We start from the raw sequence: 17,100 nt of genomic DNA, 5'->3' as shown, positions 1-17,100 counted from the left end.
TCACTTTTTAAATTTGTGCATATATTTCTTTAATTTGAAAAATATTTTAAAAAATACATTATATAGAAGCTAAGTCACAATATAGTACAGACATACCTTGGAGATATTGTGCGTTTGGTTCTAGACTAACACAATAAAATGAGTATGACAATAAAGTGAAGCTCAAGAATTTTTGGTTTCCTGGTGCATATAAAACCTGTGTTTATACTATACTGTAGTCTATTAAATGTGCAATAGCATTATGTCCAGAAAAACTAAATACCTTAAATAGGGTATTTAAAAATACCTTATTGCTTAAAAAATGCTAACCAGCATCTGAGCCTTCAGTGAGTTATGGTCTTTCTGCTGGGAGAGGGCTTGAAATACTGTGAGAATTACCAAAATGTGACATAGACACACACAGTGAACAAATACTGTAGAAAAATGGCACTTATAGATTTTCTGTAAATTGCCATAAACACACGATTGCCATAAACCTTCAATTTGTGGAGAAAAAAATGCAGTATCTGCTAAGCATGATAAAGCAAAGCCAGATAAAATGAGGTATGCCTGTAATTAAGGTTCAGGGGTATTAAGCAACTTTCTTAAGATGATGGCCAGAAAACAGGATGGCCAGAACGTACTGTGTCTTCTATTGGTCCTGACTCACTCTACTAGTGGCTGGAATTTTTCGTGTTATCTTATATCCATTTCTTTTGGTAAGGCCTGCTCACACTGCTTCTAGCTGTGGTCATGTAACTTGCTTTTGCCAAAGGAATAGTAACAAATGACACAAGCAGAAGTTTGAAAAAGCACCTGCACATTTCTGCTTTTTCTCTTAAACCCCTGTCACCACCAGGAGAACATGCCAAGGCCAACCAATTGGAGAGACATGAGAGACGCATGCAGGACAGCCAAGGTGTCCCAGGAAGGGCCATGTTAGAGCAGCCAATCCTTAGCCAGCCCTCTAGTTGACCATGGATATGTGGCATAAGACTCAGAAAAGATGCTGAGTCTTAAGTTAAACAACGAGGAGGCAAGTGCTAACCAAACGACTCCAACTACTGAAAGTGAAACTTTCAGGGGCTTCCCAGATGGTGCTAGTGGTAAAGAACCCATCTGCTAAGGCAGGAGACATAGAGATGCGGGTTTGAAACCTGGAGGAGGGCATGGCAACTCACTCCAGTATCCTTGCCTGAAGAATCCCACAGACATGGGAACCTGGTGGGCTACAGTCCATAGGGTTGCAAAGAGTTGGACACGACTAAAGTGACTTAGCAGGCACATGCATGTGTACTCAATAAATATCTGTTTTCCTTTTTTTCCTTTCTTCTCTACACTTATAACAGCTTGTAAAAGAGCTTTTAATACTTTCACCAAACTTTTTGAGAGTCATAGAACAGTTGGAATTTTCCAATTAGTTATTAGGATCAATTTGCATGGTTTCCATTTGTTCAGTGATTTCTGTGGCCTCACGTTATCTCGGAAAGTAAGGACGACCTATCTGATGGAGGGACTGGTGCTGGTGTCCTCACTAGGTTCACAGGATCGATGGTCACGTGTCACACACAGTGTCAGGGGGAAATGGGCGGGGGGGTGGGGGTGTGGGGGTCTTCACCTCTAGAGTTCCTAGAGGCACACTCATGTGCTACTAGAAAATTTGTGGATAATCCATAGGTAAAGAAATGAGCCCTTGGAGTACTGACAAGTGCCTTCAGATAATTTCCGCAACTAAAGGGCAGACTGAAGATAATAAAAATGTAATGCCAAACACACCACCAGTAAATGACAGAGATGCCAATTCTGATTGGAGCTCTGTGTCAGCCACATTTTGCGGTAAAAGCAAAGATGAGATATATCAAGAAGTCAGCAAAAAATGAGAGCTGATGAGGCTGAGTAGACGAAATAGCAGTTTACACCCACTGCGGTTATCAGAGAACTTGCTTTAGGTGGATATGGTGTCTTGAGTTAATAGCAGCTGATAGTATGAGACCATCACAGTGAGCTCAACATGAAGTTACCAAATGCTCAGAAAAGGAAAGCAAACTTTACGATTTTTTTTCAGTGCTGTTTAGCAGCTCATAATACTCAATACACTATCAATCTTCCGTAGATGCAATGATTCGTGTTAGTAAACTATGAAAGGCCACACACCAGTTGTTTTTCCTGCCTTGATGAAAGTACCCAAAGTAATATGAAAAGAAGATGGTAACAAACTAAAATATATTTACAGAAAGAAAAATGTCATTGGAAGATGCAGAGAGAATACGTTGAAAATGTGAAGAAACAAAAGTCATTAGACAAACTACCTAGTTTTTGTAGTTTACTTTGTAGTAAAAAAAAAAAATAGAATACTTTTACTGCAGTAAAAGTTTCAGTCATGTCTCAGCTTATGGTGTTTGCTAGATTTTGTTTCAATAATGGAGAACTACTGTCTTGGGAGTCCAAAAAGGAAAGATGGATATAACTGATTTAATAAACATAATGTTATGGTTGCAGCACTTGGATGCAATTTCAAAAACAACAGAATGATCTCTGTTCATTTCCAAGGCAAACCATTCAATATCACAATAATCCAAGTCTATGCCCCAACCAGTAACGCTGAAGAAGCTGACGTTGAACGGTTCTATGAAGACCTACAAGACCTTTTAGAACTAACATCCAAAAATGATGTCCTTTTCATTATAGGGGACTGGAATGCAAAAGTAGGAAGTCAAGAAACACCTGGAGTAACAGGCAAATTTGGCCTTGGAGTATGGAATGAAGCAGGACAAAGGCTAATAGAGTTTGCCAAGAGAACGCACTGGTCATAGCAAACACCCTCTTCCAACAACACAAGAGAAGACTCTACACATGGACATCACCAGACGGTCAACACTGAAATCAGATTGATTATATTCTTTGCAGCCAAAGATGGAGAAGCTCTATAGAGTCAGCAAAAACAAGACAGGAGCTGACTGTGACTCAGATCAGGAACTCCTTATTGCCAAATTCAGACTTAAATTGAAGAAAGTAGGGAAAACCACTAGACCATTCAGGTATGACCTAAATCAAATCCCTTATGATTATACAGTGGAAGTGAGAAATAGATTTAAGGGACTAGACCTGATAGAGTGCCTGATGAACTATGGATGGAGGTTCCTGACATTGTACAGGAGACAGGGATCAAGACCATCCCCATGGAAAAGAAATGCAAAAAAGCAAAATGGCTATCTGAGGAGGCTTTCAAATAGCTGTGAAAAGAAGAGAAGTGAAAAGCAAAGAAGAAAAGGAAAGATATTCCCATTTGAATGCAGAGTTCCAAAGAATAGCAAGGAGAAATAAGAAAGCCTTCCTCAGCGATCAGTGCAAAGAAATAGAGGAAAACAACAGAATGGGAAAGACTAGAGATCTCTTCAAAAAAATTAGAGATACCAAGGGAAAATTTCATGCAAAGATGGGCTCTATAAAGGACAGAAATGGTATGGACCTAACAGAAGCAGAAGGTATTAAGAAGAGGAGGCAAGAATACACAGAAGAACTGTACAAAAAAGATCTTCATGACCCAGATAATCACAATGGTGTAATCACTCACCTAGAGCCAGACATCCTGGAATGTGAAGTCAAGTGGGCCTTAGAAAGCATTACTACAAACAAAGCTAGTGGAGGTGATGGAATTCCAGTTGAGCTATTTCAAATCCTGAAAGATGATGCTGTGAAAGTGCTGCGCTCAATATGCCAGCAAATTTGGAAAACTCAGCAGTGGCCACAGGACTGGAAAAGGTCAGATTTCATTCCAATCCCAAAGAAGAAGAAGAAGTCGTTCAGTCGTGTGACCCCATGGACTGTAGCCCACCAGGCTCCTCAGTCCATGGGATTTTCCAGGCATGAATACTGGAGGGGGTTGCCATTTCCTTCTCCAGGGGATCTTCCCGACCCAGGGATCAAACCCGGGTCTCCCGCATTGTAGGCAGACGTTTCACCATCCAAGCTACCAGGGAAGCCCACATCCCAAAGAAAGGCACTGACAAAGAATGCTCAAACTACCGCACAATTGGACTCATCTCACACACTAGTAAAGTAATGCTCAAAATTCTCCAAGCTAGGCTTTAGCAATACATGAACTGTGAACTTCCAGATGTTCAAGCTGGTTTTAGAAAAGGCAGAGGAACCAGAGATCAAATTGTCAACATCCATTGGATCATCGAAAAAGCAAGAAAGTTCCAGAAAAACATCTATTTCTGCTTTATTGACTATGCCAAAGCCTTGGACTGTGTGGATCACAATAAACTGTGGAAAATTCTGAAAGAGATGGGAATACCAGACCACCTGACCTGCCTCTTGAGAAACCTATATGCAGGTCAGGAAGCTACAGTTAGAACTGGACATGGAACAACAGACTGGTTCCAAATAGGAAAAGGAGTACGTCAAGGCTGTATATTGTTATTTAACTTATATGCAGAGTATATCATGAGAAACACTGGGCTGGAAGAAGCACAAGCTGGAATCAAGATTGCCAGGAGAAATATCAATAACCTCAGATATGCAGATGACACCACCCTTATGGCAGAAAGTGAAGAGGAACTAAAAAGCCTCTTGATGAAAGTGAAAGAGGAGAGTGAAAGAGTTGGCTTAAAGCTCAACATTCAGAAAATGAAGATCATGGCATCTGGTCCCATTTCTTCATGGCAAATAGATGGGGAAAGAGTGGAAACAGTGGCCAACTTTATTTTTGGGGGCTCCAAAATCACTGCAGATGGTGACTGCAGCCATGAAATTAAAAGACACTTACTCCTTGGCAGGTAAGTTATGACCAACTTAGATAGCGTATTCAAAAGCAGAGACATTACTTTGCCAACAAAGGTCCGTCTAGTCAAGACTATGGTTTTTCCAGTGGTCATGTATGGATGTGAGAGTTGGACTGTAAAGAAAGCTGAGCACTGAAGAATTGATGCTTTTGAACTGTGGTGTTGGAGGAGACTCTTGAGAGTCCCTTGGACTGCAAGGAGATCCAACCAGTCCATCCTAAAGGAGATCAGTCCTGGGTGTTCTTTGGAAGGATTGATGCTGAAGCTGAAACTCCAATACTTTGGCCACCTCATGCAGAGTTGACTCATTTGAAAAGACCCTGATGCTGGGAGGATTGGGGTCAGGAGGAGAAGGGGATGACAGAGGATGAGATGGCTGGATGGCATCACCGACATGAGTTTGGGTAAACTCCAGGAGTTGGTGATGGACAGGGAGGCCTGATGTGCTGCAGTTCATGAGGTCGCAAAGAGTCGGACACAGCTGAGCGACTGAACTGAACTGAATGTTATGGTAGACTCTGTGAGTGTGAGCATCACTGCCATACCTGCTTTGAGTAGAGTATGGAGTACTGACAAAAAGAATGGACTCCACTAGGGACTTCTCTGGTGGTCCAGTGGTGAAGACTCTGTGTGCTCCAAATGCTCATGGGAGGCTGGATTTGATTCCTGGTCAGGGAACTAGAACTCACATGTTGCGACTAAAGATCCTGCTCTCAGCAACAAAGGCCTGGTGCAGCCAAACAAATTAAAAAAAAAAAAAAAGAATGGATTCCACGGGAAGATTCCAGAAAGAGTACTGCATCTGAATGTCTTTCCCTTCACTATTTATGTATCAATAAACCTTCTCACAAGGGATTGAAGCCAGAAGTGCTACAGTATGTCACTGATGTGGTTAATTTTATAAAAATAAATCCTGTAAGTATGGACAATCTTTAAAATGTCTTGCAGTGAGATAGGTAATAGCTCTGAAAATATTTTATACTTGCTGGCCATTCCATGGAAGGGTTATCCATCTTAAAGATGAGTTTTGTTTTTTTAAGTTCCAAATTTTCCAACATTTTTTGTAATGACAAATGCCTGTTAGTCGTATGCTATCCGACAATGATCTTTGAAAAGTGTACTCAATCCAGTCCTTTCATGTAAAAATAACATCTCAACAATGAATAACTGCTTTTTAAAAGAAATTCAGGTTCTGGAGGGAGCATCATAAAAATGGGTATTTGGAACTATCTCCATTTCTGGGTGATTTTTATTGCCAAGAAGGATGCATGTGTCTTATCCTAAGAATTTTTTACATCTGAATGCTTTTAAACTTAGGATCAGAATTTTAAAACCTGCTTTCAACCTTGTACAATGGATTTTTACATTTGCTAAATATTTTTAAAAATACATGAATAATTTGCTGCTGCTGCTGCTACTGCTAAGTCGCTTCAGTCGTGTCCGACTCTGTGCGACCCCATAGATGGCAGCCTACCAGGCTCCCCTGTCCCTGGGATTCTCCAGGCAAGAACACTGGAGTGGGTTGCCATTCTCTTCTCCAATGCATGAAAGTGAAAAGTGAAAGTGAAGTCACTCAGTCATGTCCGACTGCTAGCGACCCCATGGACTGCAGCCTTCCAGGCTCCTCCGTCCATGGGATTTTCCAGGCAAGAGTACTGGAGTGGGGAGCCATTGCCTTCTCCGGAATAATTTGCAAGAACACCTTATTGACATCTGGGAATATGCAGATCCAGTAACCAAAAGTCCACAGACATCTTTGTACACAAGTGGTTAGGATTTAAAAAATAAGTGTCATGACCCATAAGTGAACCCACAATGTAACTTTCTTTTGGGATGTCATGGAATGTAGTTTTCAGTTATATCAATCACTTAAGCTAGTATTAAAATAAATTGAATTTAGATCCAGACCTTCAAACATTGTTTCAAAAACAAAAATAATGATGGATTCAAATCATGCTGCCATCCCTAAATATTTTACTTAAAATCTTAATATTTTATTAAAGGCAAAAATATTTTTGGTATCCTCAAAATAACATTTAAATTACTTTTAAACTTGAGTTTAATTTTTTTTTAACTCATCTGTTAAATTTTTCTGTCTTTGTATGTATTTTAGAATGTGTGTACTATATTACTATAGTGATGGATGTACATAATTTAAAAGTAAATGTAGGTATTTCCCTGGTGGTTTAGTGGTTAAGACTCTGCACTCCCCATGCAGGGGAGGTTTGATCCCTGATCAGGGAATTAGATCCCACATGATACAGCTAAGAGTTTGCATGCCATGACTAAGTCCCATTGCAGCCAAATAAATAAATAATTTTTTTTAAATAAATGTATAAACTAGGTGTGAAAGCTCAAGAATTTTATTTGTAGAACTGCAGGATCAAAAAGTCTCCGTTTAAGAGGATGAATTTTGCAGTCAAATCGGGCTTCCCCAGGTGGCCATAGTGGTAAAGAACCCACTTGCCAATGCAGGAGATGTAAGAGACTCGGGTTTGATCTCTGGGTCAGGAAGATCCTCTGGAGGAGTGTGTGGCAACCCACTCCAGTATTCTTGCCTGGAAAATCCCGTGGGCAGAGGAGCCTGGTAGCCTACAGTCCATGGGGCACAAAGAGTCGGACATGACTGAAGCGACTTAGCACACATGCAGGCCTGATGCCCTGATGCTTCCTAGATGTATAATCATGGTGAAGTTATTCAACTTCCATTGCCTCAGTTTCCTCATTTGTAAAATAAAGATAAAAATATTACCTACTTCAAGGCGGGAGATAGGCACTGTGCTGTGCTCGGTCGCTCAAGTCATGTCTGATTCTTTGCGACCCCAAGACTCTAGCCCACCAGGCTCCTCTGTCCATGGGATTTTCCAGGCAAGAATGTTGGAGTGAGTTGCCACTCCCTTCTCCAGACAGGAGATAGGTAAGTGAAAACAAAATGTCATGTTGCCTGCATAGTCTATATTTTATTTTCCTATTTGGAAGGAGACAGGGGTTCAAAACACATTTGTCTACTATAAGAAACAATAAAACAATATACACAGGGCAATGAATGGGAGCTTGCAGGAAGCGGCAAGGTTTGCGGCCAACTGGAAATGTCATGCTTACTTCAAGTACTCAGCTGAGACTCAGCACTATCTGACAGCTTCCCAGAATTGCCATTTGTCCCTCTATTCAAAAGCACAGTAAATGCTGGGTTTTTATGTGAGATCTCCTGATTTTAAATATTGGTAAAGATACGTTTTTGTGTTTTTTAAAGGTGTCGGCAAAGAAAACACACCTTCAGCCTCTCATCTGTGACTTCTCTCTTTCTCAGAAGATCAGATGAGATAGTGAATTTTAACACTAAGTCAACCTCTAATAAATTCTGTGGGGATGGGGTAGGCCGTTGCTGTTATCTGTCAGATTTAGCCCCTAGCAGGATCATGACGAAAGAGGTTTGGTTGGTGACATGAGTATTGCCCAGAAGACAGACCTAGGTGGAGTGTTAGAAGAAAAGATGGGGAAAGGCAAAGAAATCGAAGAGAAAAATAAAAAAGGAACTTAGCCATCTGTTTCACTTTGAGTCTAACTATCTTTTGTTCCAGGCATTGGAACTACTAAAATGATTTATCCAAAGCATCTGTCCTCAAGTGGAGCTCCAAATCTGGTGAGGGGACAATTATTCAATGTGATGAACTCAAGAATCAAGACACAGACAAATGATAATGGGAATCCATTTGTGCTAATGGAGGAGAGGAAATTGGGAATGGACTTCATAAAAGAGATGCTATGCCTGGATTTGAATGATGACTCAAGTCTACCACTCAGAAAAGGCAGGAAGGATATTTCAGGCAGAAAATGAGTGCCACGCAAAAGTGGCAAGAAGTCGACAGTAGCTGTGGGTGGGAGTGAGGGAGGGGAGGCAAGAGAGGAGACGGAAGGGGCAGCTTGTAGCCAGATTGTGAAGGGCTCTTTTAGGCGTTACTACAGTGTATTCACACTGCATTCTAGAGTGGATGCAGCCAGATGACCACATTTACACTTTCAAAAGATCACCGGCTGCATTGTGGCATCTGGAAGGAAGGGAAGGAGTCTGGAGACAGGAAGCCACTTTGACAAGTGCTGTAGTGGGTCAGATGAGCTCATGACGGTCTGCCCCCAAGCACGGGGAGTAGAACATAGGTGGAAGCGGATACAAAGACTTCGCAGAGGCTGCTTCCTCTTTACACACTCTGGGCATGGAAGCAGTATAAATGACAATCGAGATCTCTTTTAAGAACTCCTCCGTTTTTAAAAAAAATATTATTTTTATTTATTTATATATGTGGCTATGCTGGGTCTTAGTTACAGCGTGTGGGATCTTTAGTGGCAGCATATGAACTCTTAATTATTGTATATTGGATCTAGTTTACTGATCAGGGATGGAACCCTGGCCCCTACACTGGGAGCTCAGAGTATTAGCCACTGGACTGTTCTCTTCCTCCTCTTCTTCCTTGTGGTTTTCTCTCTCCATATATAAATATATATGTATACATTTGATACATTATATATATATATACACACACACATATACATTTCATGGTTGGATGATTTCACAAACTCAAAGGACATGAGTTTGAGCAAGCTCCAGGAGACGGTGAAGGACAGGGAAGCGTGGCGTGTTGCAGTCCATGGGGTCACAAAAAGTTGGACATGATGAAGTGACTGGACAACAACAATACATATACATAACAGATATATCATATACATCATATATCACATATCATGTATCATATGTGTTATATACCATATATGAGCATTTGGATATATGAATTTTTACCGATGACAAATGTTTTTAAAAAAACAGGAGAGGTAAATGAAAAAGAATCATATCATGAAATGATCTTGGAAGACCACTACTTATCAGTGGAAACAGAAGCTTGTATGAAAGAGTCAGAGCTCCTTTAAGTCCCTTACTAATTGTCTCATGTCCTCTTGTTTCTCTGGTTGACCTTGTTTTCTTCTCATCTATGCGAAATGCCACATATTTTTCAAAACTCAGCTTACGTTTCATGTCTAAATGAAGTTTTCCTTGACTGCCACTCACTCTGTTACATCCCTTTCAATGGCACAATTCATTCTTCTCCCAGCGGAGTTCTCACAATGTTTAATTCACACTTTCACCTTATGCAACATTCCAGTATGATGTGTAATTAGCTGCATGTCTGTTTTTCCAACTAACTGTAAGCATCACATCTTACTCAGTTTTAGGTTTCCTGGCACAGGGCTTGGTACCCCAGCAAGTGCTCAATCAAAATGTGTTGAGTGGATGAATCCTGTACAAGGGGGAGAAGCAGGAAACAGGAAAATAGTAAGGTTTTTTTGTGATGATGTTACTTGGTAAGAAAGTCTGTGAAAGTACCTAGTGAGGAAAAGATATTTGCAAAATTTTGACATGACCGGCAATACATATTAGGATTCTGGGATTTGATACTAATAAAAAAATGTCAGTGGGAGACTTGAAGAAATCTTTAAATTTTTTCCTTAAAATCTCCTTGCCTTTTCCCTCAGGGCATAAATTGAAACTTTGGGTATAGAGAACCAGGAACCCAACTGGCCATGTGTGGGGAAAAGGCCCCTCCTATGTAATTGGATGTTAAAAAGAGGAAAATTTCTTTTCGACAGGCACAGGATTTTGGCTGAAGTTCAGCCACATACCTATTCTAAGTTGAATTTGGGTATAGCCCTAATAATTACAGTTACTCTTTAGAAAAAGAGCCCAAGAGGTTTACCTGGAGATTTTTTCCAGATGTAAGCAGGTATGTGAGACGCGCAATAATGAAGATGTAAACCGGATGAGGCCATTTTGTGCCCCACAGTCTTCTCTCCAATCGCACGAATGCTGAGAGATGTTCCCCAGCAATCACCAGGATGATGCAACGCAGCCATCTAACAAACACCAGATGCCTGACTCGCCTTACAAGTGGTAGTGTTAAAGCAAAGGTGGGGGGCGGGGGGGTGGCGAAACACCAAGTTTGAATGCCTTTGCAGTTATCAATCTGTCATGAACTGTAATCAAACAGAAACAAACCTCTTGTTTCCGTCAGTTCTTGGGACAGGTCCATCATATGCCCTGCAGACCTGCTCTGGGTGTGGTTAGAGCACTCAGGAATCTGTCCCCCTCCTTCAGTCTCCAACTGCAGAGTCTCACTGACTGAGCGACATCAGTGAGGAAGTCCCATCTCCACTCCCCCATCCTGGGCTCCACGTCTTTCTAGACGAGGAGAGATTAACTGGATCAGTGATGCCAGAAATGAAATATTTTGATCAAATGCATCTTTAAAATCACCTGTGTTCTTCCTTTTTTCCCATATGGATCCAAAGAGTGTTTTTTTTTTTTTTTTCTGAAGTAGTAAAAGATATGATTTGGACTATTAAGGGGGAAAAAAAAAGAAATTTTCCATCACTGAAGTGTAAAGAAAATTAAGGTGTACAATGTTATTTAGCTCTCTCTGAGATAAGGCAGTCACACAGCAGAATATATTTTGGAAGGGCAAATTTTACAATTAATTTAAAATAAATAAAAAATGATATAACCACACTTTTACCCTTGTGTAATACCTGCCTTATTGAACTGAACACTATCCAGGTGGCCAGGGTCTACAGTGGAGGCAGTTCAGTGCAGAGTAGGGAGCACAGCCTTGGAAGCTTTTGAACAAACTTGAACTTCAATTTGAGCTTGGTTGTGTAAGTTAGGGGCTTCCCAGGTGGCGCTAGTGGTAAAGAACCCACTTGCCAATGCAGGAGACTCAAGAGACATCGGTTAGATCCCTGAGTTGAGAAGATCTCCTGGAGGAGAGCATGGCAACCCATTGCAGTATTCTTGCATGGAGAATTCCATGACCAGAGGAGCCTGGTGGTCTACAGTCCATAGGGTCACAAAGAGTGTTGGAGAACACTCTTGAGAGTCCCTTAGACTGCAAGGAGGTCCAAACAGTCAATCCTAAAGGAAATCAGCCCTAAATATTCATTGAAAGGACTGATGCTGAAGCTGAAACTCCAATACTCTGGCCACCTGATGTGAAGAACCAACTCATTGGAAAAGACCCTGATGCTGGGAAAGATTGAAGGTGGGAGGAGAAGGGGACAACAGAGGATAAGATGGTTGGATGGCATCACTGACTCGATGGACATGAGTTTGAGTAAACTCAGGGAGTTGGTGATGGACAGGGAGGCCTGGTGTGCTGCAGTCCATGGAGTCACAAAGTCAGATACAACTGAGCAACTGAACTGAACTGAACTTATAGAAATTGCTTAATATCTTTAAGGTAAAAAGAAGCCCCATGGTGAGATCAAAGGCCTTGGGAATAAAGCTTCAGGCAACCTCATCTTAACTCTTAAGACTCCCTTCTACCTCTCTGTAGTGTAAACCCTGACAGTGGCTTTTCTTTTTCTAATGCAAGTGCTGACAGAAGCTTCAATCACTAAGGCATCCAGTGTACTTGAAGGAAGGCTATCTCAAACAAACACACGCAGCCACACAAGGAGTCAGGACACAGGCACCTCCCTAATCCCCATCAGGAAGCACCTTTGTTTTAGACATCTTGGTGGATTTAGATAACTGGCCACTTGGGTCACTTTCTCTTTTTCTCTTTTTCCACGTTTTAAATTCCAGCTGTTATGTTTTAAACTTGCCAATAAAGAGAGAGCCCATCAAACACTAAGGTTGCATCCTCAACCCCAAGAAAAACAGAATCCCAGGCCATGCTCTCTCTCTCTCTCTCTCTACCTTCAACACCAATGTGCATTAGTGTCCTCCATGCCTTAAGACCAAGGAGAGCTAAGCAGGGTGGTTGGATAACAAGGCTATGGTCACTGCCCCAAAAGAAGCTCTGGACTAAAGGCATGAGGAAAGAATTTCAGTAAGTAAGGAGGGCAGAAGACCTCTTCCTGCAACCGCTGAGTCAGTGGGTTGTTCCCAGACTGTCCTAACCTACAAGACTGAAACAGTCTTGGAACTGGAAACCAACGGCACCACCAGAGGAAAAATACCTCAGAGGCCTATGGTCTCTGTGCCCCTGCTCTACTCGCTGCTGTAATTTTTTGTCCCCATGACCCAGTGGGATATCATGGTCCCTGATACCATATTGCTAAAAAATTAAATGGACAAATACAAGTGTTGTGAACATCTAGTGCCAGCACCTCCTAAGAACCCTGAGGCTCCAGGGTTGGAGAACACCAGCTTCTTGAAAAATGCAAAAAACCCGTGGAAGCCTCGTGAGTGTTGCTCAGTGCTGGGGCACACCAACATGCCGAGACTCTGGTATTACACTCCAGAGGCCAAGAAGACTCTGTACGTTGTACTAGTGGATACAGATTCAATCCTCAAGCCATGCATTGGGACATCCTGGTGAAGAGCAGCCACCTGCGAAGAGGAGAATTCCTGTGAAAGTGAAAGTCTCTCAGTTGTGTCCAACTCTTTGCAACCCCATGGACTATACAATTCATGGAATTCTCCAGGTCAGAATACTGGAGTGGGTAGCTGTTCCCTTCTCCAGGGGATCTTCCCAACCCAGGTTTTGAACCCAGGTCTCCCGCATTGCAGGCAGATTCTTTACCAGCCGAGCCACCTGGTTTCCTGTACCAACACATAAGATTAAAGTGATGGGAGAAAACCAAGAAGTGGAAGCTGGAATCAGAAATTCTACCTCAAATGAAATGCAAAATTTTCTTCAGACAGCAGGAAGGAGACAGGGGAACTAATTGGCTACTGTGGGTTTTCTTATTTGTTTGCAATGGGCTCTGAACTGTTTGTTACTCATGGCTGCTGACAAAGGTCCGCATAGTCAAAGCTATGGTTTTTCCAGTAGTCGTGTACAGATGTGAGAGTTGGACCATAAAGAAGGCTGAGTGCTAAAGAATTGATGCTTTGGAACTATGGTGCTGGAGAAGACTCTTGAGAGTCCCTTGGACAGCAAGGAGATCAATCCTAAAGGAAATCTCCTGAATGTTCATTGGAAGGACTGATGCTGAAGCTAAAGCTCCAATCCTTTGGCCACCTGATGTGAAGAGCCAACTCATTAGAAAAGACCCGGATGCTGGGAAAGATTGAAGGCAGGAGGAGAAGGGGGTGACAGAGGATGAAATGTTGGATGGCATCACTGACTCAATGGACATGAGTTTGAGAAAACTCTGGGAGATGTTGAAAGACAAGGAAGCCTGGCGTGCTGCAGTCCATGGGGTTGCAAAGAGTCGGACATGACTGAGTGACTGAACAATGAACAACAACAAGGCCTTGGTGCCCCCACTACCCACCTGCTTCTAGACAGGCACGTGCACACTGCCACCCCCACACCCTCACTCACAACAATGCCTGCCAAGCATCCTGCTCCTGGCTGTGACCACCATCAAATGCCACCCTGAAAAGCAGGCTGGGTGTTCATCTTCATCTTCCAACGTGGCCCAGTTCCCACAAGCATGAGCAGACACTCTTCAGTGCCACACTTTTAAGGACTGAGAAGAGGAAAATCTTGATCAGAAAGGCACCCTGCGGCTTCCCTGGCATCCAGCGGTTAAGTCTTCATCTTCCAATGCAGGGGGTAAGGGTTCTATTCCCGGTTGGGGAGCTAAGATCCCACATGCCTGGTGGCCAAAAAACCAAAACATAAAACAGAAGCAATATTGCAACAAATTCAATAAAAGACTTTAAAAAGATCCACACATATTAAAAAAAAATCTTAAAAAAAGGGGGAGAGGGCACCCTAAGTGCAGAAAGCGACTCTTCAGCTCTGAGCTGGAGCAGCCGAGGCCTCAGGGGCTCTGCCCTGTGCTCTGGAACATCCTGGAAAGTTGCTGGGGAGGCAAGGAGGCCACATCTGGCTCATCAGAGGGCGTGGTCACCACACTGCACACGCAGCCTCACCAAGAAACCAAGGACGCGCGCTGCTGCCTCATCGCCTGTGACTTTTCTAAGGAGCCCCACTGGTGGCACCTGCTCACTGCACGTTTTCAGATAAAAATACCTGAACAAGCTGTCCAGCTGGTTCCAGAGCTCCCAGTCAAGCTGACACTCACAAAGGAGCTTGCAAAGGTCTCTGCAAGCTTTCCCCCATTCTTTCCTAGTTGTCCACTCCTCCCCTGGACGCCTCATGAGATGCGGGGAGGAGCTTGAACTAGAAGCCAGGGCTCACGAGGTGTCCCTGTGCCTGTGGAGAAGCTGACAGGACTATCGAAGCCTCTAGTGAGAAGGAAGAGGGAAATGACAAGGACAAGGCCCTAGAGCCATAATATCTGTGTCAGGGTCTTTCCTCTCCTCACTGGCATATTTACGGCCTGGGGCTGGGCCATCCTTGCATCAGTGATCATTGTTAAAGTTCACAGTTAATGGAAAACAGTAAGACTTAGTGCAAAGTTGGCATGAGCCATTGGGTTCACTGGGCTTCCTTTGTTGGCTCAGTGGTAAAAAATCGGTGTAATGCAGAAGACACTGGTTTCATTTCTGGGTAGGGAAGCTCTCCTGGAGGAAGGCAGTGGCAACCCACTCCAGTATTCTTGCCTGGAGAATCCCATGGACAGAGAAGCCTGGCAGGCTATAGTCTATGAGGTTGCAAAGAGCTGGACAAGACTGAAGCGACAGCACCCACTCGCCATGGGTTCATCATTTTCTTGGCCATACTGACCCAAATGATCCCCTTCTTCATTTCTGGTCTTGCAGGAGGGGTCCCCCTTGACCTTGAGTCCAGAGAATTACTATTACAAAGGACTCTAATTACAGGGCAGCAGTTGCTGCATTTTATTGGGACTGCCATCGGCATCCAAAGGCAGTAAAGCTCCTAGGAGAAAATTTATGATCTTTGTCTCTTGAAGACATAGAGCTTACTGTGTCTTTGAAATGTAAACACCTCAGGAGGCAATTGCGACTCTGCACACAATCACCTGAGACTCAAGCAAAGTGGACTAGGTTTGGTGCGAGGAGTAATTGGCCTTTTAAAATACAAAATGCTGTAAAAGCTCTCTGTCCCAAACCTAGCCCACAGCCTCAAGATAACTTGTCAAGGACAAATATAAATCTTAAAAATCTTTTCCACAAATATTAGTAAAAACTTTAGCCATTGAAGCAGGTAACCTTAAATTGTTCTGCCAATTTGGATTCAACTATTATTTATGAACTAGTGAGTTTTATGTTGTTGTACATGATTCATGGCTAAAATCTTGGAACAGAAGTTACAGGGTCTCTGTATCTGTCTGCATGTTTATGTATGTCTACAGATGTATGTTATGTTTATATGATTTTTTCTCTTTCTACCTGCAGATGACATTGCCAAAATTAATTTATAAAAGTGTGTGTATATGTGTGTGTGTGCTCAGTCATGTCCAGCTCTTTGAGACTCTTTGGACTCAGCCCACCAGGCTCCTCTGTCCCCGGGATTCTGCAGGCAGGAATACTCGAGTGGGTTGCCATTTCCTCCTCCAGGGGAGCTACCCCACCAAGGGATCAAACCCACACACGTCTCCTGTGTCTCCTGCACTGACAGGCAGAGTCGTTACCACTATGCCACCTGGGAAGCCCATAATTTGTAAAAGAGCTCTACTTAATTGGCTTAAAAATAGGCACTTATGAATTGAGTATTCCTAAAACTCAGTAATGTAGAAACTAACCAAAATGTTCTTCAAATTCACATGATCTGGAGTAATCTTTGATAAATAATTCTAGTTTAAATTTGCTCTAATTAAGATAGGTATATCTTTAGAGTTATCAGCATTAAATTTAATTCGGATAAACAACTTTTGTCCTACCAGGGTTTACCATTCAAACAAATTTATGTCAATGATTACAAAATTTGTCAGCAAGAAATGTAGCGGGTATAATGGCCATCTGTCTAATGAAAGTTCCTTAAGAGTCTAAACATCATTGTTGGGAGAAAATAATTTAGATGTATGTAATTGAAATAAAAATGTAGGTCAACTTTTTAGCAATGATCATGTCTTATAGAATTTCTACTTAAAAATAACTTCCCAAATCTCTTTGGTAACTTGAAACTTCAGAGTTTTGCTAAGTTAAACGAAATGATGGGAATTCATTGAATGTCTTGATCATTTCCAAATAAGAAAAAATACTGAAACAATGTTAATTACTAACCAAGTCTAAGGTTTACCTACTTTTGACCTCTTACTACAGTGGAACCAAAGATATTTGAGTCTCTTAGTAAACTTGGCTTTCACCACATTGAAAAATTGTTCTATGAGATAATGTATGCTTTTAAAGGGGCTTCCCTGTTGACTCATGGTAAAGAATCTGTCTGCAATGCAGGAGATCTGGGTTCGATCCCTAGGTTGAGAAGATCCTCCAGAGAAGCGAATGGCTACCCATTCCAGTATT

The sequence above is a fragment of the Bubalus kerabau genome, chromosome 1 (assembly GCF_029407905.1).
Source record: "Bubalus kerabau isolate K-KA32 ecotype Philippines breed swamp buffalo chromosome 1, PCC_UOA_SB_1v2, whole genome shotgun sequence".
In the NCBI taxonomy this organism is placed as follows: domain Eukaryota; kingdom Metazoa; phylum Chordata; class Mammalia; order Artiodactyla; family Bovidae; genus Bubalus; species Bubalus kerabau.
Note: the sequence above shows the minus strand (reverse complement) of the source record.